This window comes from Anomaloglossus baeobatrachus, chromosome 6 (genome assembly GCF_048569485.1).
Source record: "Anomaloglossus baeobatrachus isolate aAnoBae1 chromosome 6, aAnoBae1.hap1, whole genome shotgun sequence".
NCBI classification, from domain to species: domain Eukaryota; kingdom Metazoa; phylum Chordata; class Amphibia; order Anura; family Aromobatidae; genus Anomaloglossus; species Anomaloglossus baeobatrachus.
The window spans coordinates 460,345,405-460,370,867 of record NC_134358.1 but is presented as its reverse complement, the minus strand read 5'-3'; the positions used below and the strand labels follow the sequence as shown (position 1 = coordinate 460,370,867).

The window sequence follows — 25,463 nt, the reverse complement described above, 5'->3', positions numbered from 1 at the left end:
GCACACACCGGCAATACTGCCCCCATTATCCCCGCACATACACTGGCACTACCACACTCATCATCACCACACACACCGGCACTACCGTCCCCATCAACATCACTGCACTCACCCCGGCACTACCGCACTCATCATCACTGCATACACCGTCAGTACCGCCCCCATCATCCCCGCACATACACTGGCACTACCGCCCCATCATCCCCACACACGCAGGCACTACCACACCCATCATCACCGCACATACACCAGCACTACCGCACTCATCATCACCGCACACATGCAGGCACTACCGCACCCATCATCACTGCACATACACTGGCACTACCGCACTCATCATCACCGCACACACGCAGACGCTACCGCACCCATCAATCATCACCGCACACGCAGGCACTACCACACTCATCACCGCATACACATCGGTACTACCGCTCCCATAATCACCGCACACATTACCTCAGTGACGTCCCCGCTGACAGCGCGACTCACTTCAGTTGCTGCATGGAGCTCACACGAGCGACGGTGTTCTACGGCCGCTTCTGTCAGCTTCATGTAGCAGAGCTGGATGCGTCGCGGGACCTCGTGTGGATTACGCCGGACCTGGAGGCGTATTTGGGGATTAATAAAGTGGTGAAAGAGGTGTTTTTTTATCTTTTATTCCAAATAAAGTATTTTTTTGGGTCGGGTATATGTGTTTATTTACTTTCACTTACAGGTTAATCATTGTGGGTGTCTCATAGACGCCTGCCATGATTAACCTAGGACTTAGTGGCAGCTATGGGCTGCTGCCACTCCTTATTACCTCGATTGCCACTGCACCAGGGCAATTCGGGATGAGCCGGGTACAGTCCTGGGACTGTCGCATCTAATGGATCAGCTGCTGGCTGATATTGTTAGGCTGGGGGGCTCCCCATAACGTGGGGCTCCCCATCCTGAGAATACCAGCCTTCAGCCGTGTGACTTTACCTTGGCTGGTATTAAAATTAGAGGGGACCGCACGCCGTTTTTTTAAATAATTTATTTATTTATTGTACTGCACGATATAGACCCGCCCACACGGTGGCTGTGATCGGTTGCAGTGAGACAGCTGTCACTCAGCGTGGGGGCGGGTCTGACTGCAACCAATCATAGGCGCCTGGGGCAGGGGAAGCAGTGAATACGAGATGGAATAATGAGCGTCCGGCATTTTCAAAAGAGGAAAAGCCGTCGAAGCTTTGTGACAACTGTGCAGCATCATGCCCGTGATCGGTGAGTATGAGAAGGGGGGAGAGGGGGAGAGAGACCAGGAGTGATTTTAAACGATTTCGATCGTTCTGCTGGACATGCTGAGCATGCTCAGTAGAACGTGACGGAATCCATCAGCGGATTAGATAATTAGATAATCATTAGACACCTTGGCGGATTCCAATGGAATCCATCAAGGTGCGTTATTTTAACGACCCAAAAAACGCTACATGTAGTGTTCCCTCCGCTTGACGCTGCGTCAAAATAATGATGCAGCGTCGTCCAGCGGATGAAACGTAGACACTTGCGTTACAGTGCGTCGTCAATACAAGTCTATGGAGAATAGCGCAGTGCGTTAACGGACTGCGTTATGCTCCATAGCGGCGGATTGTGCTAAACGCAAGTGTGAAAGTAGCCTAAGGAGTGTTTTACTCCTGATAGAGGATCTATAGAGGAGCTGAAGAAGCTGTGAAATTTATGGAAAACGTAAAAAGTTCATACTACAGTGATATTTAATCATGACAGCTGGGCATTTAAGTAGAAGCATGCAATGGTGATTTACTCATCTCATAATTTATTAAAGTAAAAGTTAACCACAGTGATGGGTATACCTCATTCCCCCCCCCACCCCCCAACCCCCCCGAAATTTTATTATCTTGTCATGTGGCCTTGAGGATCAATTACAGCTGATAACAACATCTCCTGCTCTTCACAAGTGGAGTTATTGTCTGCGGAGGCATGGCATCCCACTCTTCAGCTCATTGAGGTTCTGGGGTGCAGAGTTGTGAGCCTCTACACGACGACTCAGCTGATCCCATAAGTTTTCTATGGGTTTCAGGTCGAGAGAAAGTGAAGGCCACTCAATTTCAGATACCTCAGTGTCCAAAAAACTTCTCATAAATTCCTTCAAATATGTCTTGAATACTTTGTTAGTTTAAATGGAAAATACACTTTTCTCTTCATGTGATGAGGTTCTTGAGCATTTTTAAGGCTTTACAGAACACTCAGCAGAACCAACATGACGGAACTTGTGAAGTGGATTCCTGCTGGACTCCACCGCAAACCTGACACTACCAGCAGAAGGCCCTCCTGAACTCCACCGCAAACCTGACACTGTCAGCAGAAGGCCCTCCTGGACTCTACTTGGACTCTACTGCAAACCTGACACTACTAGCAGAAGGCCCTCCTGGACTCCACTGCAAACCTGGCACTGTCAGCAGAAGGCCCTCCTGGACTCCACTGCAAACCTGACACTGCCAGCAGAAGGCCCTCCTGGACTCCACTGCAAACCTGACACTGTCAAGCAAGAGGCCCTCATGGACTCCACCGCAAACCTGACACTATCAAGCAAGAGGCCTTAATGGACTCCACTGGAAACCTGACACTGTCAAGCAAGAGTCCCTCCTGGACTCCACTGCAAACCTGACACTGTCAAGCAAGAGGCCCTAATGGACTCCACTGCAAACCTGACACTGTCAAGCAAGAGGCCCTATTGGACTCCACTGCAAACCTGACACTGTCAATCAAGAGGCCCTCATGGACTCCACCGCAAACCTGACACTATCAAGCAAGAGGCCCTCATGGACTCCACTGCAAACCTGTAAAATACAGTGTGGTAAAAAAAAATAATTAAAATTTTATATATATATATATATATATATATATATATATATTTATATTTGTGTGTGTGTGTGTGTGTATATACACCTCTGAAATAGGAGCATTTATGTGCGTGAAAAACATGTTGGATTTTCGGATTTTCAGAGGTGATGGCTCCAGGAGCCCATAGTGTAGGAACACTGGTGTGGGGCAGCATTATTTCAGGACGGTGTGGTTGTATAATACACGGATTATATTGGTGGCCCTCACACCGGGGTTGTTATGGGGCCCTGCTTTGTGTGCAGTCTCTCCGGCTGGTGCTAGGCCCTGCTGCCTCCCCGCTCCACAGCACAAAGTACTGACTGACTGTAGTGTAATGTGCGAGGAGGGGTGAGCTAGAGGAGAAAGAGCTGCGACTGCAGAGGACTTATGTCCTAACGACTTTCCGTATTGTGCTGATGTCATCGACATCATGTGATTGGGCCAGACCGGAGCCGTCGGGTAGCCCAGGAAGCTGGCGGAGTGCAGGCAGGAGAGGAGCCCGTGCGCCTGATATGACTGTGCGGCTGCCGTGAGTGTCTGCTCCGCTGCCCGGTAATGGGGAGGGATGAGGGACGGGGCTGCCATTGCTGTGCGGGTGTTACACGGCGCCACATCCTGAGCCCATCACTCGGCTCAGCGGCGTCTATGGGACCAGGACCGGGCCAGCGACACCCGGGGAGGCTGCAGGCCGCCGATCACCAGCTAGTGATCGCTGCAGCCACCAGTGTCCCATCAGGACCCATAGACAACGTGTGACCACTACTGGAAAGAGACCAGCAGAAATGAGCCTCCCAATCCACCCTGTGTAATGCACGTAATGATCGCAATCATCGGCAGATGAAGATTGTACATCAATCATCACAGCCAGTCAAATAGTATAGATCTAAAGCCTCGAGGGATCCATCACTAGACGCAGAGTGTGATGGATCGTCCGTCTGGAGGTGCAGAGTGGGGATCACTGCTCACAATGGCCATCACTACTGCTCCATATACACACACTGCTCCATATACACACACACTGCTCCATATACACACTGCTGTACCTGGCTCCATTACTCTACACCCACAAATACAAGGATACAGCAGCCGGTACAGGAGCAGCCACAGTCTGGATATCTACACTGATTCCACACAAATCTGTGGGATCCAGGATTAGGTTGTGTGCACACAGAGGCTGGAAACTGAGCGAAGCATCACCAAATCCTCAAAGGCATGGAGGGTCTGCTCCAGACACTGCGAAAGGCTCTGCACATCCCCTCATGGGGTTTCATCCCTGCAGGACTGCCATGGCTGTGCTCACACTGAGGGCCGAGCAGGAACTCTGCAAAATCCTCTTTGCTGTTTATATGAGGAGCTTTTTCTTCCTGCAAAACTTCTTGGGGAGAAAAAAAAATAAAGTGTATGTGACTATAAAGCAGATCCTGAAGACATCCACACTAGGTACTGTCTAATATAAAGGCTGTAACAAAGTCTTCAGAGGAAAAAAACCTCAGTGTGAACATATCCAAAGGGCTAGAGCAGACGTCTGGGAAACTGATTCTGAACACGGACCGCAGTACACAGGCAGGCATATATGAGGCTGTGGAGAGCTTCGGACAGCCTGCGGAGAGCCCGCGGAGAGCTGCGGACATCCTGCGGAGACCTGCAGACAGCCCGCGGAGAGCCCACACAGTGCAGTCCAAGCCGAGCCTCACGGACGTCTGCGTGGGCGCTATGGGCAAAAGTAGAGCACATAGCAATATATATACCGGTAGTTGTTGATATATCACAGCCGACCAGTTCAGAGCATTTTCCTTCAGGATGGCAGTCAGGGTCTCGGTACTCCTCACCTCATCTCTAGTGGTCTATGATAGACTGACTGCTATAAGTGACCTCCCAATGAAAGACCACATTACTATAGGATTGCATCCCTAGCAAATCAGTAGACTGCATCCAGTGGCTCGGCTCTTCAGCTCACCCTGGCACCAACCTGGCAGCAGAGGAACCCGGAAAACAATTAGCAGTGATCCCCTAACTGCATTTATGCAACCATGTGTCACTGTCCGGGATTCATGGCCCAGCCTCATAGGCAGATATGGGGCTGTTATCATGGCCATTATAAATCCTAGTCTGTCTGCGTTCTTGCAGCCAGGTATGTGCTAGGGTAGGTGCACACGATGTCTTCATTCCGATGGAGGAGCCAGCAAAGCTTTCTTAGTCTTCTTTACGTGTCCTTTATTAAACACGTTCACCAGAAAATGGTACTAGTGTCCTCAGTGCGTCCACTTTAGCATCCGTGATCATCAGTGGTTTTCATGGATGGCTAAAGGCATAAATAAATGACAAAGTTTCTCCTATACTCTTTAATGTTAAACACATACAGTGCACAGATGCCATCCATGTGCTATACGTGACTTTCCCAGACGCATAGACTTGTATTGGCGCTCGTCATCTGTGTTTCTGGAAAACAATACCCGTAAAGAACACCATAGATTGTAATGCATATGTGTGGAATCCGTGATAAAAATCGATACGTACTCGAAACACGAACGTGTGAAGGAGGTCTTAGGCGCCACTGGGTCAAAAGAACGCTTCTCTTGTGGGGGTTTTCTGCGGCGTTTGTGTTTTTATTCTAACTCGCAAGCAGTTTCCTAGTACAAGGAGCCCATAGAGCGAACATGTGTCTTCTTTTAAGTTTCCAAACCCTGAAGCCGTTAAAAGAAGCTGCAAAAGAATGAACATCTGCACAGTAATGTCGTTCTTACCTAGCTGCGCATTGTGTATGGTACATCTTTTGTAGCACTTTTTCAGGCAGAATTAGGCTAATTTCACACATCAGTTTTTGGCATCAGGCACAATCCAGCGTGTGCCTGATGCAATGGATCCGGCGCAGAATATGCAAAAACTGATGTGCCTGATCCTTTTTTTTTGACGGTTCCAATATACATGATCTGTCAAAAAACGGATCCGGCGCATCCATTTTTGCATCCTTTTCGTCCATTTTTTTGCTGGATCCGTTTTTTTCAATACATTAAAGCATGCTCAGTTTACAAAAACGCATTACGCCGGATCCAGCGTCCATAGGCTTCCATTGTAAAATACGCCGTATCGCGCCAGATCCGTTTTACCCGTTTTTTTCCGGATTGTGCCTGATGGAAAAAAACTGATGTGTGAAATTAGCCTTAGGAAACCTGACCAGGACTGTGCACCTCAGCTCACATGGGGGAAAAAGCAATGCTAATTCTTGAGGCGTTTCTATTTGAAAAATACTCCAAATTTGACCACTGAATTATAAATGCTGCATAGACTAAAACTGTCAAAATCCATGCCTGAAAAATCCACAGCAAAAAACCCTTTATGAACATGTCCTTAAAGAGAAGATGTTTCCGATTGTGAGAAGATGTAGGCTTCGCCTTCCACGTCCCCCAGTGGGAGCTGCACATATACGTTCCTGCGTATTTACAAGGGGATTATCGGTGGGAGCCGCCTTATTGTTTGCGTTTGTCATATTCCGTCAGCACCATTATATATGTCGTCCTTCAGTATAATGCGCACTGGTTCCTATGTTTTCCTGTAAGATAAAGCAGAACTATGATGCCGTTTAGGTGGAAAATCCATACTATTTACTGTAGCAGCAAAGAGGCCGAGAATTTATAAGGGTATTCCGGAAATTCTCCGTAATCAGAAGATGCATGTGCTCCATTCATTCCCAAGGGGAAAGCTGATTATGGGAGTGAATTGAGCGATTGTTGCTCACACACTTTGCTGCTGTATTCTCGCTGGGGTAACATTACCCCGCTCTGGTGATCGGTGAGGTTCCCAGCCGTCCGCCCCCCATGCATCTGCCCATACCCCTTCAATTCTCATCCGCACTCTGCAGCTACTTTCTGAGCACAAATTGATGCGAAGTGCAGATTTTTTACATTTGCCACATGTCCGTTTATTTTAGGATAAGTTGTGCTTTTATTGAATTCATGGAGGTAGTAAACCTTTAAGCCCATTTCGCAAAATTTGCTGCAGATTAATGACCATACACAGCAAAATCCATAGTTCCCGGATAAGTGGAGTCTGTGGAGGGGGATCCTGCAGCCTTCAACGGGATTGTTTGATGTTGTTATTATTATTATTATATATTATATATATTATTATATATTATTTATTATTATAGCGCCATTTATTCCATGGCGCTTTACAAGTGAAAGAGGGTATACGTACAACAGTCATTAACAGTACAAAACAGACTGGTATAGGAGGAGAGAGGACCCTGCCCGCGAGGGCTCACAGGCTACAGGGAATGGGTGAGGATACAGTAGGTGAGGACAGAGCTGGTTGCGCAGTGGTCTACTGGACTGAGGCTGTGTGCACACGTTGCGTTTTTTACCGCGGAAACGCTGCGTTTAGAACCGCAGCGTTTCAGTGGCAAATTGCATGCGTTCAGCTTTCCCAGCAAAGTGTATGAGAAAGCCGAAAAATCAGTGCACACGCTACGTTTCTAAACGCAGCGTTTTGGATGCCAAAAATCGGTGCGGAAAGAAAAGCAGCATGTAACTTCTTTTGTGCGGTGTAGCTGCGTTCTCTCCCCCATTGAATCAATGATGTGGGGTCAGAACGCAGCTACACCGCAGTGAGCTGCTTTTTTGTTGCGGTCCGCGGACTTTGTCGGCACGCCAGAACGCAGGCATTTACCTGGAAGTGAGGTCAAGAGGTTTCCTGTTGACCTCACTTCCTGGCAAAGTCCTGGAAAGCCCCCGGTGTCGCCAAAGTGCCCGCCCCGACCCCCCCCTCCCGAAAATCCAACATGGCCGCGCGCACAGTAGCGCACCGGCCGCCCTGCTCCTATGATTTCTGTCGCATGTGCCTTGAGACATGCGACAGAAAAATGCCCCCCAGGTCCTGCCAGGTCACCCTCTATTCCCCCCAGTATTCCCCCTTACCTGTCCGGTCGCAGCGCTGATCCCCCGCGGCCCCCTCCTCCTTCACAGTGCACGCTGGCCGGTCACATGAGCAGAGCAGCTGACAGCCAGCACTGTGCTGGCTGCTCGGCACTCTGCAGCTGTGACCCGGGGAGAGTGGGTGCAGATTTTTGGCACCCACTCTCCTCAAATGGAGGGTCTGCCCTCCTAGAAAATGGGGGATACGTTCCCTGAACGTGCCCCCATATTCAAGAAGGTCCAGAGGCGACGTGGGACGTCCATATGGATTTCTGCGGACCCATTTTTTTCAAATTTTTTGATTAAATTGGAGAACAAGGGAATGATTTGGGGAGTGTTTTTTCTAATAAAAAAATTGTTGTCATTTTTTTTGCTTTTGTTTACTGTCATTTAGTTATGTCTGGTATCTGATAGACGCCGTTACATCACTAATTGCTGGGCTTGATGCCAGGTGACCTTACACATCTGGTATCAACCCCATTTATTACCCCGTTTGCCAACGCACCAGGGTGCGGGATGAGTTGGGGCGAAGCGCCAGGATTGGCGCATCTAATGGATGCGCCACTTCTGTGGCGGCTGCGGCCTGCTATTTTTAGGCTGGGAAGAGTCCAATAACCATGGCTCTTCCCACCCTGAGAATACCAGACCCCAGCTGTCAGCTTCACCTTGGCTGGTGATCTAATTTGGGGGGGACCCCACGTTATTTTTTTTTTTTTACTCTTTATTTATAAATAAAAAAAAAAGCCTGGGGATCCCTCCAAATTGATCACCAGCCAAGATGAAGCTGCCAGCTGTGGTTTGCAGGCTACAGCTGTCTGCTTTACCCTGACTGGCTATCAAAAATAGGGGGGACCCCACGCCATTTTTTTCATTGTTTTTTTTTTTTTTGGATAAATACTAAGCTAGGCACCCTTTAGTGCCACATGAAAGGTACTAAAGGTGCCAGCTTAGAATATGCAAGCGGGGGTGGGACGTTATATATATTTGACATCCCTTCATCCATTGACGCTTTTTAGGCTGTGTGCCCACAATCAGGGTTTGCAGCGTTATGGGGTTATGGGTGTTTTCCCTGCGTCCATAACGCTGCGTTGTGCAGTAGAAGCACAGTGGAATGATTTTTGGAGATCCCATGCCCACTGTGCTTCTTTTCTCCGCAGCATAAACTGACCGGTGGCGTGGCTTCCCGAGCCTCAGCATGTCAATTTATGCTGCGGAGACGAGAGTGTTCTCTGCAGGTAGCATAGAGCTCCACAGCAGCCTGAACCCAAATCGTGGGCATGGGCAGCTGCAGGAAGGCTGGCACTGTGTACTAGATGCCATGTCGCTGGATCATGGCCACATAGCCTTAGGCCTCTTTCACACGTCAGTGATTCTGGGACGTTTGTGCTTTTTTTTAAACATACCAGAATCACTGACATACGCAGACCCATTATAATGAATGGGTCTGCTCACAAGTCAGTGACTTTACACTGCACGTGTCTCCGTGCGGCGTACCCGCGTGTGCGTGATTGCCGCACGGAGACATGTCCATTTTTTTCTGGCATCACTGATGTTCCACGGACCACGCAGTGGTGTGGTCCGTGAAACACGTGCCAGAAAAAAAACGTGCTTTTAAAATAAAAATCATTTTAACTCACCCGGCGGCCAGCGATGTCCTCTGCAGCCTGTTCTCGCTGCTGCTTTTGAGCCGGCTCATTATTGTCGCGCATATTCATGATGCGCGACACAGCCGACCCAGGAAGCAGCTGCTGCGGGGGTCAGCACCAGCCGGATGCTGCACCGCGAGAGCGATCAGCACCATGGAGAGCGGGAGCGGGCGCAGGTGAGATGATTACTGAGTGCAATCACGGGCCACGGAGAACGGAGCCCGGATTGCACTTAGACAACCCACGTGTGCCGTGATTCACGGCACACAGAGGGACATGTGCGTGTTTTACACGCCAGTGAAAAACGTCAGTGTTTTTCACTGACGTGTGAAACGGGCCTAAAAGTGAGAATATTGTTGCTACAGCAACATTTTGGGGGAAGTAGCTGTGGATTCAAAATGCTTAATATACTCCTGAATAAAATCCTTGAGGGGTGCAGATTCCAAAATGGGGTCACTTGTGGGGGTTTTCTGACGTATAGGTACCCAAGGGGCCCTGCTAATGTGACATGGTGCGCGAAGTTTATTTCAACTTTTCCAAAATTCAAATGGTGCTCCTTCCATTCCAAGCCCTCCCATTTATCCAAACAGAATGTGGAGAAGGAAATGACATCACAGGTTTTTTTTTCCAAAGGTCTGTGTTCAACCAACTTTATTAACACTGACAAGTCTTAAAAAACGCACCTAAAAAACCGCATGAAAAACGCATGCGTTTTCGATGCGTTTTTCTCAAAAAAGCATTGTTTACAATTCTCCCCTCTGCCAGAGGGTGCGTTTTTTTCCGCGCTGAAAAAAAAGCAACGTGTGCACATAGCCTGAGGGTTATTGTAGGTTGTAGGCTTGTTGGAAGAGGTGGGTCTTCAGGCTCCTCTTGAAGCTTTCCACGGTAGGGGAGAGTCTGATATGCTGAGGTAGAGCGTTCCAGAGTATGGGGGAGGCACGGGAGAAATCTTTTACGCGATTGTGGGAAGAGGAGATAAGAGAGGCGTACAGAAGGAGATCTTGTGAGGATCTGAGGTTGCGTGCAGGTAGGTACCGGGAGACTAGGTCACAGATGTAAGGAGGAGACAGGTTGTGGATGGCTTTGTATGTCATGGTTAATGTTTTGAACTGGAGTCGTTGGGCGATGGAAAGCCAGTGAAGGGATTGCCAGAGTGGCGTGGCTGGGGATTAGCGAGGGGAGAGGTGGATTAAGCGGGCCGCAGAGTTTAGGATAGATTGGAGGGGTGCAAGAGTGTTGGAATGGAGGCCAGAGAGCAGGAGGTTGCAGTAGTTGAGGCGGGAGATCATGAGGGCATGCACTAATGTTCCAGCCATGTGGCCACTACAACCGGTCTATGGTGAATAAAAAAACGAACGATGCCTATGAAAATGGTTTTATAAGACCCCATTCACACCTTACAGAGAAAACTAACACGCGCAGATTTTGGCACCGCTTTGTGACCACATTTCCATAGGAATTTTTTGTTTCAATTATGATTTTTAGCATTGGTAGAAATGGTCGTCCGTGCAGACGCAGAATTTCTGTACATAAGGTCTTGTTTGTATGAAAGCAATGGTTAAAGCATGTAAGGGGGCGCTTTCTGCCATGTCCTACTGTCTGCCATTACTGGTGACTGGGAATTTGCAGACGGAATTGTTTTAAGTATTGTGGTAGTTGGGTTGGTGAAAGCGTCATTGTTATGGAAGGCGATGGTCACCGATCTCTGGTATTTGTACCGATCTCTTCAGAAATTGTTTCCAAAAGCCAAGATGCTGGAACAGCGACCACCTGTATTCTGAGATCTCCAAGATTTCAATAAATGCTAGACATCATTTTTAACATTTTAGTCCCTGGTTTACTATTTTTTTTTTTCTCCAAGAGTGATACTGATGGCCTATTCTTAATATGGACCATTAACCCTAGAACACATACCTGGGGCCTCCCAGGCCTGCTAGCCCAGGTATGTGAAAGTGTAGATTTCTATGGTTGCACATTCTATTGGATCAGTCTGGATCTGACTCATAGAACCCGTTATATCAGCGGATTGATGGGGGAACAGTAGGCACAGTGCTGTGCATTTACTAGTAGAGATGAGCGGACTCGCAGAAAACCGGGACCGGCGGATCCCTGTTATCTTTTTTTAAAATCCAGTTCCAATCTGGAATCCGGTCCCCATATAAGTCTATGGGGATCAGAAACCGGAAATTAAAAATGTTGGTAGACGGGATAGGGAGATAGGAGTGCACACAGTATACTCACCAAGAGTATGATGGTAAGCTGATTCCAGGCCGAGCATTCACTTCCGGAGCGTCTAATTAACCTTGATTGAATATGCACTGCTTTCCCTGCCCACCGGCGCCTGTAATTGGTTCCAGTCAGCTGTGCCCCCTACACTGAGTGGTAGCTGACTGCTTCCATTCACAGGCGCTATGCTTGTCTACATTGTAGGCCAGGGTCACACTAGCGCATGGCATCCGATGTGAGAGCATCAGATACGATATGCTAATGGCCCTCTGCTCAGGCTCTGCTGTGAGCGTGAGCTGAGGGTCATGCGACTGTGGGCCGATCCTGCGATCGGATGACTGCAGCGGAGGAGGAGGAGGGATTAATATTCCTATGTTCTCCATTGTCAGCCTGTGCGTATATCGCACTGCACTCAGAGGTCATCCGAGTGCAGTCCGATGTTTCTCTTGCACCCATACACTTGTATGGGTGTGAGTAATAGGAGATTCGCAGATAATCGCAGCATGCTGCTATTTTTTTTCCTCAGTCCGATTAGGCCTTAGGAAAAACTCACAAATGTGAGTTGCAGCATTGTCTTACATGGTGCCGAGTGCAATGTGAGATTTTCTCACTGCACTCGTGCGAGTCATATGTCATTGTGACTCTACCCATACAGTAAAAATAAATAAAAAAAAATAAACTGGCGTAGGGTCCCCCTGTATTATGATACCCAGCACAGATCAAGCCCACGGCTGAAGACCCAGCCATGCACTTATCTTGGCTGTGTATCAAAATAAGAGGAACCGCATGCGGCTTTTTTTTAAATTTGTTAAATAATTTACTAAAACAGAGTGCGGTCCCCCCAATTTTGATACCCAGCAAAGTTAAAGCTGGGTGCTGGTACTCTCAGACTGGGGAGGGCCATGGTTATTGGCCATCCCACAGCCTAAAAATAGAAACTTGCAGCTCCCCAGGATTGTTGCATCCATTAGATGTGACAAGCCTGACCCTTCACATGGCTCTTCCTGTTGCCCTGGTATGGTGACAATCTGGGTAATAAGGGGTTAATAACCCACAGCTGCTACTAAGCCCTAGATTAGTGATGGCAGGTGTCTATTAGACACCACCATCGCTAATCTGTAAGTGAAAGTAAACAAACACAGACAGACCTTTATTTGGAAAAAAATATAAAAAACACCCTCTTTCACCACTTTATTAACTCCCTAAGCACCCTTGCAGGTGTGACGTAATCCACACAAGGTACCATGGTGCGATTCCAGCTCTGCTACATTTCGGTCACAGCGAGCGGCTATAGAGCATGACTGCGCACTGTGACTGCAGACAGAGAATGAATGAGCCACGATCAGCGGTGACTGGTTGCCATCAGACATGCCCCCAGCCTGTGGAGCCAGCGCCTGCCTGCAACCAATCACAGACGCCAGGACGGCCGGTGAAATCAGTGCATACAGGATGAAAAATGATGAGTGAGAAATGGCTATTCGGTCTTTTGGAGCGCTGATGAAGATATTTGCCAGAGGATTATTTTAGAGACAAAATTTATTAGCGGTCTCTCAAACCACAACGCGTTTCAACAATCCACTGTTGTTTTCCTCCTTGATGAGTGGCACAGGAAGTGAAGGAGAGGCCGCAGGAGCAGTTTACAGCTGGGCCGGAGCCTCTGTAAGTATGAAGCGCTCGCTTTATTCTTATGTTCTTTATTTTTCCTTTATTTATATTTTTAATTTCTCGAGTGCTGTATCTGGATCAAACAACTGGAATCTCGGGCCCTGCACGCAGGCACCTTTTAAACCGTGTGGATCCGGACTTTTACAATCTGGGTCCGCTCATCCCTATTTACTAGTGGCCATATCTGGTATTACCGCTCATTCCCTTTCACCTGAGCTGCAGTTGAATGAAGCACCAGATGCATGGCGCTGTGTCTTGTAAACTCTGGTGGTACCAGGAGTAATATCATTGGTCCCCTGTGATAAAAAGTTGGATAACAATTGCAGGATTTCCATCCTTGTAAGGCCCTGTGCGCACTAGGGTCTGACCGCAGGGTCTGAAAGATTACCGCACCCACGGTAAAAAAACGCACCCGAAAACTGTATGCGGTTTGCCGCGGTTTTGCCGCGTGCGGGTTGGTACGTGTGCTTTAATGCATTCAATGCAATAAAGCACATTGAAAAAAAAAAAGGTCATTTCCTTCTGAGATAGATAGTAGATAGATAAATAGACAGAGGAATAGATAGATAGACAGACAGAGGGATAGATAGATAATGGATAGATAGAGGGAGAGATAGAGTCCCTGTGAGCACACGCTGCATTTCTCCCGAGCGGTAATGTGTGTTCACATTACCGGATGTGGGAAATGCCCTGTGGTTACCTCTGCAGGCTCATTGCGAGGCTGCATTCAGCCTGTGTCTGTGTCACTCGCTTCTGGATGCAAGCAGCACAAGACGTGGATTACGCCGGAGCTGTGGATTACGCCGGAGCTGTGTGTTTCTGGGGGTTAATAAAGGGGTTAAAGAGGAGGCTTTTTTGTGTTTTATTTAAAATAAAGGATTTTTCGGTGTGTGTGTTTATTCACTTTACTTACGGGTTGATCATGTCAGTTGTCTCATAGACGCTGCCATGATCAAGCCTGGAGTTAATGGCGGCGATGCGCTGCCATTAACTCGTTATTACCTGGATAGCCATCGCATCACGGCATCTGGAAGAGCCGAGGACACTCCGGGACTGCCGCATAATGCATGCGACAGTCCCGGGGCAGCTGCGGCTGATATTCTCGGCTGCGGGAGGAGGGGGGACATTAATCCTGGCCCTCGCCCTCCCCAGCCTGAGGGCCGCCGCTGTGTGCTTACCTCGGCTGGAAGGTAAAAATACGGTGGAGCCCACATGGTTTTTTTGCTATATTTTCGTTTGATTTGTATGTGTATTTTATATGTCTGTGTGTGAGTGATGTGTGTGTGTGTTTACTCTGCTCCGCTTCCTCTTCCTGTAATGACATCACTTCCCTGCGGGATTTCACGATTACATTGCAGTCAATGGAGTGAAATCCCGCAGGGACCTGCGGAAAAGAAGTGACATGCAATTGTTTTTGCTGCGGGAATCCCGCAGCAAAACATGCAGCTGTCAAATTCCGCATAGTGCGCACAGCATTTTTTTTTCCCATAGGTTTTGCTGGTGATTCACTGCAGAGATGTTATGAACATTTTCTGCAGCGAAACATGCAGCAAAACCGCAGGAAATCCGCGGTAAAAACCGGCAAGTGCACACAGGGCCTAAGAATTCTTACAATGGTGGTACGTCACTCACGACTCTTTGGTTGCACACGTCTGACGTTCACTGTCAGAGTTCAGACTACAATGTGCAAACTGGCCACAGATCTACTGAGGAGAACTGAACTGCCAGTCCTCAGTACTTTAATGTCATACGTGTGAAATCGGCCATTGTGTGAGAATGATAGTAATGCACTGATTTTACCTCAGCTTGCGTATAACAGTTGCTGTGGAATCAGACCACGGGCACACACTGAGTGATGAGTTTTTTACCTCAGTATTTGTAGCCAAAACCAGGCGTGGAACAATCAAGAGGAAAGTATAATACACACACGGACACCACTTCTACGCTTATTACCCACTCCTGGTTTTGGCTTAGAAATATTGAGGTAAAAAACTCACCAAATACTTAATGTGTGCACAGGGCCTTAATGTTAAGGCCAACAGTTTACTTTTTTAGTAGCCCAGCAATCAGAAATGCAAATGTCAAACAGTCCATTTTGTATATGTATATTTTCTATACACCTTGACCTCCAATTTATACCTCATTAGTTGCCAGTCAGGGGCATGGGGCACCTTGGCTTCAATCTACGGCCTTTTAAAGGGAATGTATCGTCAGAAAAAAAAAATCAATAACTGAAAAAATGTAAAGTAATAATGTTTTAATGTTTTGTTTAAATATTATTTTTTTTTTTATTGAGCAAAATATTAAAAAAAAATAAAGTTTGATATTTTCCACTGTTTCCACTGTTAAACAATAGGGGGAGCAGCTTCTGAAATCCTACAGAAATTCAATTGTATAAAAAGCTCATATTACAGCTGCAGTAAAGTGGGCAGAGTCTACTCTCCTGTGTGTGATGGCGCCTCCCCCTCCTAATCTGAGTGTTTACAACAGATAACAGAGAATGACATGTAGGGACATAGTGCAGAGCCATTTTGTTGGTGACCAGAAATGTCTAAAGTGTCACCAAGGACAGCAGGAGTATCACCCAGGACAGGATTAGATACACAGCTCAGCAGACAGTATCACACAGGCGAGGATTAGATACACAGCCGTGCAGACAGTATCACACCTGAAAGGATTAGATACACAGCCGTGCAGACAGTATCACACAGGAGAGGATTAGATATACAGCCGTGCAGACAGTATCACACAGGATAGCATTAGATACACAGCCGTGCAGACAGTATCACACAGGAGAGGATTAGATACACAGCCGTGCAGACAGTATCACACGAGAGGATTAGATACACAGCCCTGCAGACAGTATCACCTGTACACACACAGGCCGACAGGTGGCAGGCGGAAGGGGGGGGGGGGGTTGAACGGGGGTGTTTTTGGAGACAGTAGCAGCGGCGGTACTCACATGCAGTGACACACACACACACACATACACACACAGCAGCGGAGGGAGGGGGCGTCATTAGAGACGGTAACTTTCGGTAGCAGTAGCGGGGGCTGGGTAGAGCGGAGGGAGGGGGTGTCATCGGAGACGGTAACAGAGGGAGGGGAGGGGAGGCGGCCCGTACTCACACATCCCGGTGGGTGACAGGTGTAAAGTGGAGCAAACAGCATGGCTGTGAGCTCCACAATGATGGTGCTGATCTCCTCCCTCTGCTGTGAGCTGGACAGCCCAGGGGGCGCATCCAGATCACAGCAGACGCCCACTGTAACGTACTGCATGGGCTCGAATCATGACCACTGTTCTCTATGCACAGGGGCTGCCATAAAGGAATGAGTTACTGTCGTTACACACACAGCAAATCCAGCATGGCCTCCAGTAAAACTAGAATTACATAAAAACTAAATAAGCTGCGATTTTCATTTTGTATTAAAAATACTTGATCATAATCACTATTTTTAATACAAAAATAAAAAATGCGATACATTCCCTTTAAGACTCTTTCTGTTCCTTGAGCCATATCTTCAGTTTGTGTGATGCCTATGTGCCAGCGCATACGAGTGATTGCTAGTCCAGTCCACTCTACGGACACAATGTGGATGAGCACATTGAACTGCATGTGGCACTAGCCATGTCCCTAATTTGGCCTAAGGAGTTTACATTGCAGGTGTCAATCACACCCTTTAGGGTTTGCTGGATGGTGACCATGGCTGTCATAGAGCAGTGCCGTATCACGTTAGATCTTTCACTCATGAGATGGCCTAAAATATGGCATTAAAAGAACAGCTATGTTCCCATGTGATAGATATCTCCACTGTGTTCCACCCCATAGTGGAGATGCCATCACAGTATTTACCGCTGTGGACATTATGGCTATGGAGGAATAGAGGAAATTCACTGTTTACATTGCAGAGGATGTAATTCACACCTCCATCAACAGCATAGATTGATTTGATGTGGATCTCAAACCTGCAGCTCCTGGCAATTTACGTTGACTATTTATTTTGCACAAGGTAAATGAAATTCCTAAGATCTCCTGCACTTTATTGGCACTGTAAAATGCAGCAGATTTTCCACAAGTGAGAATCCATTGTGCTTTTCGCACTGTGGAAACTTAGTGTCCAACTGAATCTAAAGGCTGTTGTACATGCAGTGATATCGCTAGCGATATCGCTTGTGAAAGCACCCGCCGCCGTCGTTTGTGCGTCACGGGCAAATCGCTGCCTGTGGCGTACAAAATCGCTAGTACCCGTCACACATACTTACCTTCCTAGCGATGTCGCTGTGGCCGGCAAATAGCCTCTTTTCTAAGGGGGGTGGTTCGTGCAGCGTCACAGCGACGTCACACGGCAGGCGTCCAATAGAAGCAGAGGGGCGGAGAGCAGCCGCATGAAAGACATGCCCACCTCGTTGCCGGAGGATGCAGGTACAGTGTTGTTCGCCGTTCCTGGGGTGTCACGTAGCGATGTGTGCTGCCTCAGGAACGACGAACAATCTGTATCCTGAACCAGCAACGACATTTGGGAAATGGACGATGTGCCAACAATCAACGATTTGGTGAGTATTTTACATCGTTAGCGGTCGCTCGTATGTGTCACACGCAACGACGTCGCTAATGAGGTCGGATGTGCGTCACGAATTCTGTGACCCCAACGACATCTCGTTAGCGATGTCGTTGCGTGTAAAGCCCCCATTAGGCTGCATGCCCACGATCAGTGTTCACAGCGTTTTGGACACAGTATGCTTCAGCTGCATCCAAAACGCTGCGTTGTACAGTACAAACACAGTGGATGGGATTTCTAGAAATCTCCTGCCCACTGTGCTTGTTTTTCTTGCAGCAAAAACTGACCTGTGGTGCGGCTTTCCGAGCCGCAGCATGTCAATTGTTTGCTTCAGAATCGCAAGTGTCCTCAGTAGGGAGAACACAAGCGAGAGACCGCAACTGTCCGAGCTCGGATCATGGGCACATGCAGCTGTGGTCTCATGTGGAGTAGACTCGCGGCCCCGCAGGTCAGAACGCGGCGGCGGGTCCTAATTGTGGGCACGTACTCTAAGAAAATCACGTGTGGTTTTAAAGGGATTCTCTGACAGTGAAATTTATATTTTTTTTCAGACATGGATGGTTTTTTAAATAATAAAGTAAGGCATATTCAACTTGTAACGGCCCCGCAGATCCAGCACAGGCCTCTCCAGGGCTCTGGAAGCTGTATCTTCAGCATTCTGGGGTTACAGGACCGCTGCAGTCTGTGATTGGCTGCAGTGGTCAGGTGACTAGAAGAGTTAGTTTAACTTCTGAGCGGAGCACGTACCGCTACCAGAACCAGTGCAGACCTCTGGAGCAAACTATGCTGGATCCGTGGAAGCCCTGGAGGGTGATTATGCCACTAAAAATAAATGATTTCACTGCTGGACAACCTCTCGTCATCTGAATATGCCTTTACACTGGTAGTCACAACTGTGACAAAGCAGTCTGCCCTGCTGTAGTGGGCTGCTAGATTTAGATCATGCTAGCCTCAAGGCTTCCATATAATAATGGAGCCTGGACAGTTATGGCAAATCCAATTGACTGACAAAGAAGGAGTTGGATCTCCAATTACACTGTAGAAAGTAAACACAAGATGGACGTAATAGTAATCTAAACAGAGTCTTATGGTCATGTCACACACAACAACAGCGACGACAACATCGCTGCTAAGTCACCATTTTCTGTGACATTTTTACGTGTGCAGGGAGCAGGGAGCCGGCTTCAAGAAGCTGTGGACGCTGGTAACCGAGGTAAATATCGGGTAACCAAGCAAAGGCTTTGCTTGGTTACCCGATATTTACCTTCGTTACCAGCGTCCACAGCTTCTTGAAGCCGGCTCCCTGCTCCCTGCACACGTAGCCGGAGTACACATCGGGTAAATAAGCAAAGCGGTTTGCTTATTAACCCGATGTGTACTCTGGCTACGAGTGCAGGGAGCCAGCGCTAAGTGGTGTGCGCTGGTAACCAAGGTAAATATCAGGTAACCAAGCGCTTGGTTACCCGATATTTATCTTAGTTACCAGGCGCAGCATCGCTTCCACGCGTCACTGGGGGCTGGTCACTGGTCGCTGGTGAGATCTGCCTGATTGACAGCTCACCAGCGACCATGTAGCGACGCAGCAGCGATCCTGACCAGGTCAGATCGCTCGTGGGATCGCTGGAGTGTCGCTAAAGTGTGACGCTACCCTTACTGCTTTTATGCGGTTTTGGATCGTGATGCAGATTGTGTAATCTGTCTGCAAAGCGAAATCAGCAATGCTGAGTATAAATATTTTTGTGGCCATTTTGTTTGTGCAGTTAAAAGGGGTATTCTCAAGTTTGGAAGATATTCCCTATCAATGGGATAACTTCTGATTTATCGGGCACCCGGTGATTCCAAGAATGCCTCTGTTCACACTTGGGCCCGTGTGAGCGTCTGTCTGCTCGTTATGAGTACTGAACAGCCGAGCATGGTAGTGCTCGCTCATCACTAGTATATACACTACGTAGGATCTGCTCATACTTCGTACTTCATTCCACTTTCTGCCTGAAGGTTATAGCACTCTTGACAAGTAGAGGTGTGTCTACAGAGTGTAGAATTTCTGTAAGCCCTTGTCAGAATTACATCACCTGTCACCTGCCAAGTACAAACAGGTCAGCACACACTGGAATGTGAAAGCCTCTAGGAGAAGTCTACCTGCGGCACCTGTCTGCAGTATATACTAATCAGCTGTAACTTTAGAAAGTAATTAAACTTTTTTTTTTATTTTTCCTTCAGGCATTACAAATTTATTACATTTTTGTAATATATTTATTTTGTATCTTCACAAACTTTGTGCTGTAGTTCTAGAGTTTGGGAACATTTTAATGACCAGTTCATGCTTCTTTTAGAAGCTGCTTTTAGCTGCTGCTTAGCAAAGATTTATACTTTCCAGTCATACAATTGGAGTACAGGACTTTCAGGACCTATCAGAGCCTATTCATACTCAAAAATATCCTTGAAATATTCAGGAATTAGTCTATGGCGAGAAATCTCTTTCTCACGTATGAGGATGCTGGCTCTCATTGCCAATACCTCTCTGGAATTAAAATGAAAACTCGTGCCGCTTTGGGTCTGATGTAAATTACTTGTCATTGATGATTCATTCTTACCATCCTTGCACGGTATAACATTTGTCTAGAGGATGTTTCTCCAGATACCTGCGGTGAGCGGATAGTCGTTTCCCTGAGGAACAGATCTCCACCATAACAATTTATAGAAAATATTTTTTTCTTTTATACTCTTGACCTTTTATTGTAGTTTGCAAAAAGTTACTTTTCTGTCCATCATATCTAAAGTGTGAAACTCTGAAAGTTTTAAATATCAGTTCTTTTTATTGTTCACTTGGCTGGTTTCACGACTATAGTTGACTTTCAAGTAACCTCCATCCAGTCTGCAAAAAAGGGCTTAGTATTTTACTTACTCCTAGTTGTACACCATTGTTTTGATTTTTCTTTTATGGGATTTTCACAGCTTCAGCATTTATATGGTTAAAAGGGAAAAGACGGAAACAAGCTTCTTTCTGTACAGACGCAACAAACTAGTTTCAAATGGCTACCAGCTGAATTTTGAATTCAGCTCTGAAGATTAATCCACACTAAATCAGGTTGAGTTCAGGATAATCATTGTGATAATTTGGGGGGTGAAATTAACTTGTTGGATTTCGATCTCTTGAGTAAAATGGTTGGCACACAATGAATTTGATTTCAACACAGAGTTCCTTCAGTCTGGCCTAAACCAGATACAGTGGAACCTTGGTTAACGAGAACAATCCGTTCTTTGAGTGTGAAATCATTGCAATGCAGACAATTCGTTCCACAACTTGTTAAATGTCCCACCCTGGTCCCCTATTGTGCCATTCCACACACTCACAAACACACGCACACACACACACATATTATGCTCACCTTACCTTCCGTTCCATTGCCGGTCTCCTGGGACTTGCTGTTCGCTGGTACGGGATGTGTATCGGGTAACCATCATGACGAGGGAGGAACGTCCGCACCCAGAGCGCTGACGTCAAAGACAGGAGCCGCTTGCCTCTGATTGGCCAGCGTGCTGCCTTTGAGTAGCGGCTGACAGGGGAAGTCCTGCCTCGTCGCGATTCTTGCCGAATGCCGATACACATCCTATACCGGCGAACTACAAGACCCAGGAGGCCGGCGATGGAACGGAAGGTACACCTATTATGCTCACCTTACCTTCTGTTCCATCGCCAGCCTCATGGTTCTTGTAGTTCGCCGGTACATCGCGACGAGGGAGGAATCCTCGCGGCGAACTACAAGAACCATAAGGCCGGCGATGGAACGGAAGGTAAGGTGAGCAATAATACTGTATGTGTGTGCATGCGTGTTTGTTTGTGTGTGTTTGTGCGTGCTTGTGTGCGTTTGTGTGGACTGCAAATGTGGGTTAGAGCGCGGTGGATGTACGGAACCGGAAGTGTATGCGGTGAGTATTTTGCTCGTACAGCAAAGCTTTCTCGTAAACCGAGTTCCAAATTTACAGCAAGCTTTGCTCGTTAGGTTACTTGTTAAGCGAGGTTCCACTATTGCAATTGCAGCATAGGCTGATACCTACCCTGGGCTGCTCTAGCACTTGGTATTTCCCAATAACTTTAGCAGCACAGGGTGGAGAATGGAGGGGGTGTGCCAAGTGCTGTCAAGCAGGCTGCAGCAAAACATAATGGACCTTGTAGTATTGACACAGAGTAAGCCTTGGGAGGGGAAGAGATCGATGTAAACATCAGAGCTGCTGCTGGAAGACACCAAGTGATGCTATCTGCATAATAAAAGAGTTATATTACTAGAAGTGTATGGATGCATTTAGTGGAACATACTAGCACGATTTAATAAAAAATGAAATGGGTTAGGGGAGTAGATAACTTCTTTAAATGAAATCCTAGGCCGTCAGATCACTAATAATATGACACAACTCCCTAAATTTCTAACACCTGTTGCCTAGTCCCTGAACACACATATACCTATCATGAGGTTGGCACCTACAGGCTGGCAGTGCCTGTCTTGCCCAGGCAGGGAGCCATGTGTGAGCTGATCACACCCTATTTAAGGAGCTTTACTTGCAGGCTCCTAATGTTCTCTCAATGAATGGCTAATTGAACAGCTCAGGCCAGAACTTTATTAATGGAGTGCACCTTCGCTCCCCAGTCCCAACAACCAGTTCTGATTACCAGATTTAAACCAATCAATTGCACATTTTTAATTGTATGTGTAACTGTACACAGATGTGGTGTGGTTTGTGAGTCACATCTTTGGCCAACACTGTGTCACTTTGTTATTCTCTGATCCTTCCTCATTTTAGTAAATGCAGCCTGTTCTTATTGAATGTGTAATTTATAAAACTGAATAATCTACGTCCTGGTTAATAATCTGGCATCTGATAATTCGGCGCATTCTTCCAGCACAGACTTGCCGTATAATGTAACATTTCACAGCACTAGATGTGGACAATATCCAACTACAAACTGCTCCTCATAACAAAGTTGTAGCAGATTTAATGTTATTAGTGTTCAGCGGACCCAGATCAGCATAATCCGGACCCGTGTTTTTTTTTTTTTTTTTTTCTTTCTCTCTCTCTCTCTCTCTCTCTCTCTCTCTCTCTCTCTCCCCCCCTCCCTCCCTCCCTCCTCTTTCTCTCTTCTTCTCTTTCTCTATCCTCTTTCTCTCTCTCTTCCCTCTCTTCTCTCTCTTAATATCGCTGCTGCCACAGGTACAATGTTGTTCGTCGTTCCTGTGGCAGCACACATCGTTATGTATGACACCGCAGGAACGACGAACATCTCCTTACCTGCATCCACCGGCAATGCGGAAGCAAGGAGGTGGGCGGGCCGCTTCTATTGGCCGGCCGCTTAGTGACGTCGCTATGACACCGAACGCACCTCCCTCTTGAAGGAGGGATTATTCGGCGGTCACAACGATGTCACTGACAAGGTATGTGCGTGTGACGCTGCCGTAGCAATAATGTTTGCTACGGCAGTGAGCACCAACTGCACGAACAACGGAGGCGGGTGCTATCGCGCATGACATCGCTAGCAATAGCTAGCGATGTCGCAGCCTGTAAAGCACCCTTAACAGTCTTTTTACTGCAGAGGGGGAGGCTCCTGCTGCAGAAAGTTTTGATATAGTCAACGCAGATCAGTGGGCTGTATAAACAGTAGCATAAAGACTGCATAAAGACTATGCGGACAATGCTGCATCTGATGGTAAAATTTGATCAAAGAATACTAAAGTGTTCACCTCCTTTATTCTGTATAGGGTTGTTCTTGTTGAGACAAATTTGTGTTACTGCAATAAAACAAACCTCGGAATAATTCTAGACAAATAAAAGCAGCAGAGCTCAAGAAAGATGACTTTTCCCAAGTCACGTAGCCTCTGTGCGGACTCTCCTTCACTTGCTCTCATAGAACTAAGTAAACCCGAGTGCACACAAGTACACCCAAGAACCCAAACTATCTATATAATAAAAACCTGCTTTCAATATATTTTTTGATGATTCTCCCTTTTAACTTAAGAAGAGGCAGTGGACTTACATATTTTTGAGAAAATCTGTCTCTAAATCCATGCCTTCCACTTTCCAGCACTGCCCAGTAGAGATGGCCAATGGGACGAAATATTAAAATGCTACTACTGCAGTTCTTTATAGAAATCCATAGATATATACTATTATTTCTGCGATTGAAAGATGCTTCATAGTAGACTATATTAATATTGGCTAGTATGAGGGTTTCTAAATGAGGCAGTGTCACTTCCTTCTAGTCCTGAGTATGGCTATGTGCGCACGTAGTGATCTGTCCCTGCAGAAATTTCTGCAGCGATTTGAACAGCACGCGTGCGCTTCAAATCGCTGCAGAAAGAGTCCGTATGAAAAAAAAAGAAGCCGATTTCATGCGCTCTGAGTGCAGCCCCTCCCATAGACAGCGGGGGCTGCAGGCAGAGCGCACGAAAGAAGTGACATGTCACTTCTTAGAACGCACGCTTCGGGCAGCAGCCGAAGCGCTGCGCTCTAATACGCCACGTGCGCACGTCTCCTGCATAATCTTCATAGATTATGCTGTGGACGCAGGACGAATGCAGTTACGCTGCGGTGTAGATCGCAGCGTAACTGCATGCAAATACGCAACGTGCGCACATAGCTTAAAACCTTTGAGCAGTTTGGCACTGTGGGCTCCTTTTTAGCATTTATATGACTACCAAGAGTTATATGTGTATGTTTTCCATCACAGTCTATTGACGTTTCCGTGCCTCGTTATCTAATTATAGAAGAAGTAAAAAATAGAGGCTTGAACCGAGGCGCTGCGGACCAATACAAACTGAGGATTTTTTCTAAAAGACTGGAAAAAATACATTAATAAACACACAACGCGTTTCTGTGACCCATAATGCAAATGTCCCCTCCTCTTGTCCTTCCTGTGTAAACAATAACAGGGGGCCGGCGCATATATAACCATACGCACCAACCATACATTAATTGGATCAGACATTATATGCAAATATCTATAAACATTAAAATCAATTAATATCAAACATATATATAAATAAATTGATAAATCGTTATCTAATTATTCACATTTTCATTGTGTGTTGTGAGCCTGCGGAAGATACGGCTTCAGAAACGTAGCTGGTTGTGCTGTTTAAGGGTACTTTCACACTTGCCTTGTTTTCCTTCCGTTACAATCCGCCCTTTTGGAAAACAGCGGAATCCGTTAACGGATTCCGCTGTTTCCCATAGACTTGTATGGTGGACGGATTGTACCAAAAGGAACTGCGTTGCTTCCGCTGGGCGACGCTCCGTTGCTTCCGCCCATTTCACTGCGCATGCTCTTTTTTTTTTTTTTTTTTTTTAAATCACAAACTTTATTTTGGCTCGCAGTGGCTGAACGTGCAGCTGAGCGCCCGGCCGTCGGCAAGTGACAGCGCTCAGCTGATCACCCGGCGGCCGGCTGCAGGGAGCGATCAGCTGATCGTTCACAATAGTCTGTCGCCGGTAAAACTGTAAAAAAAAAAAAAAAAAAAAATCAAAACGGATTCCGTTGTTTTGCAGCATCCGTTGTGCCACTATATGCAACACATCCGTTGCATCCGTCACACAA

General features: G+C 47.0%; 1 protein-coding gene across 2 annotated transcripts in view; it reads left to right on the top strand.

The window, feature by feature from the left end:
* The first annotated feature begins 3,286 nt into the window (after positions 1-3,286).
* RAB5A (RAB5A, member RAS oncogene family) overlaps positions 3,287-25,463 on the top strand; it is a 42,574-nt gene continuing 20,397 nt past the window's right edge. The window contains exon 1 of one of the 2 annotated variants that reach the window (XM_075315294.1): positions 3,287-3,397. The gene's annotated coding sequence lies outside the window, so the exon portion shown is untranslated. Of the gene's footprint in view, positions 3,421-25,463 lie in introns of both variants that reach the window. The other variant, XM_075315295.1, reaches the window with a different exon arrangement.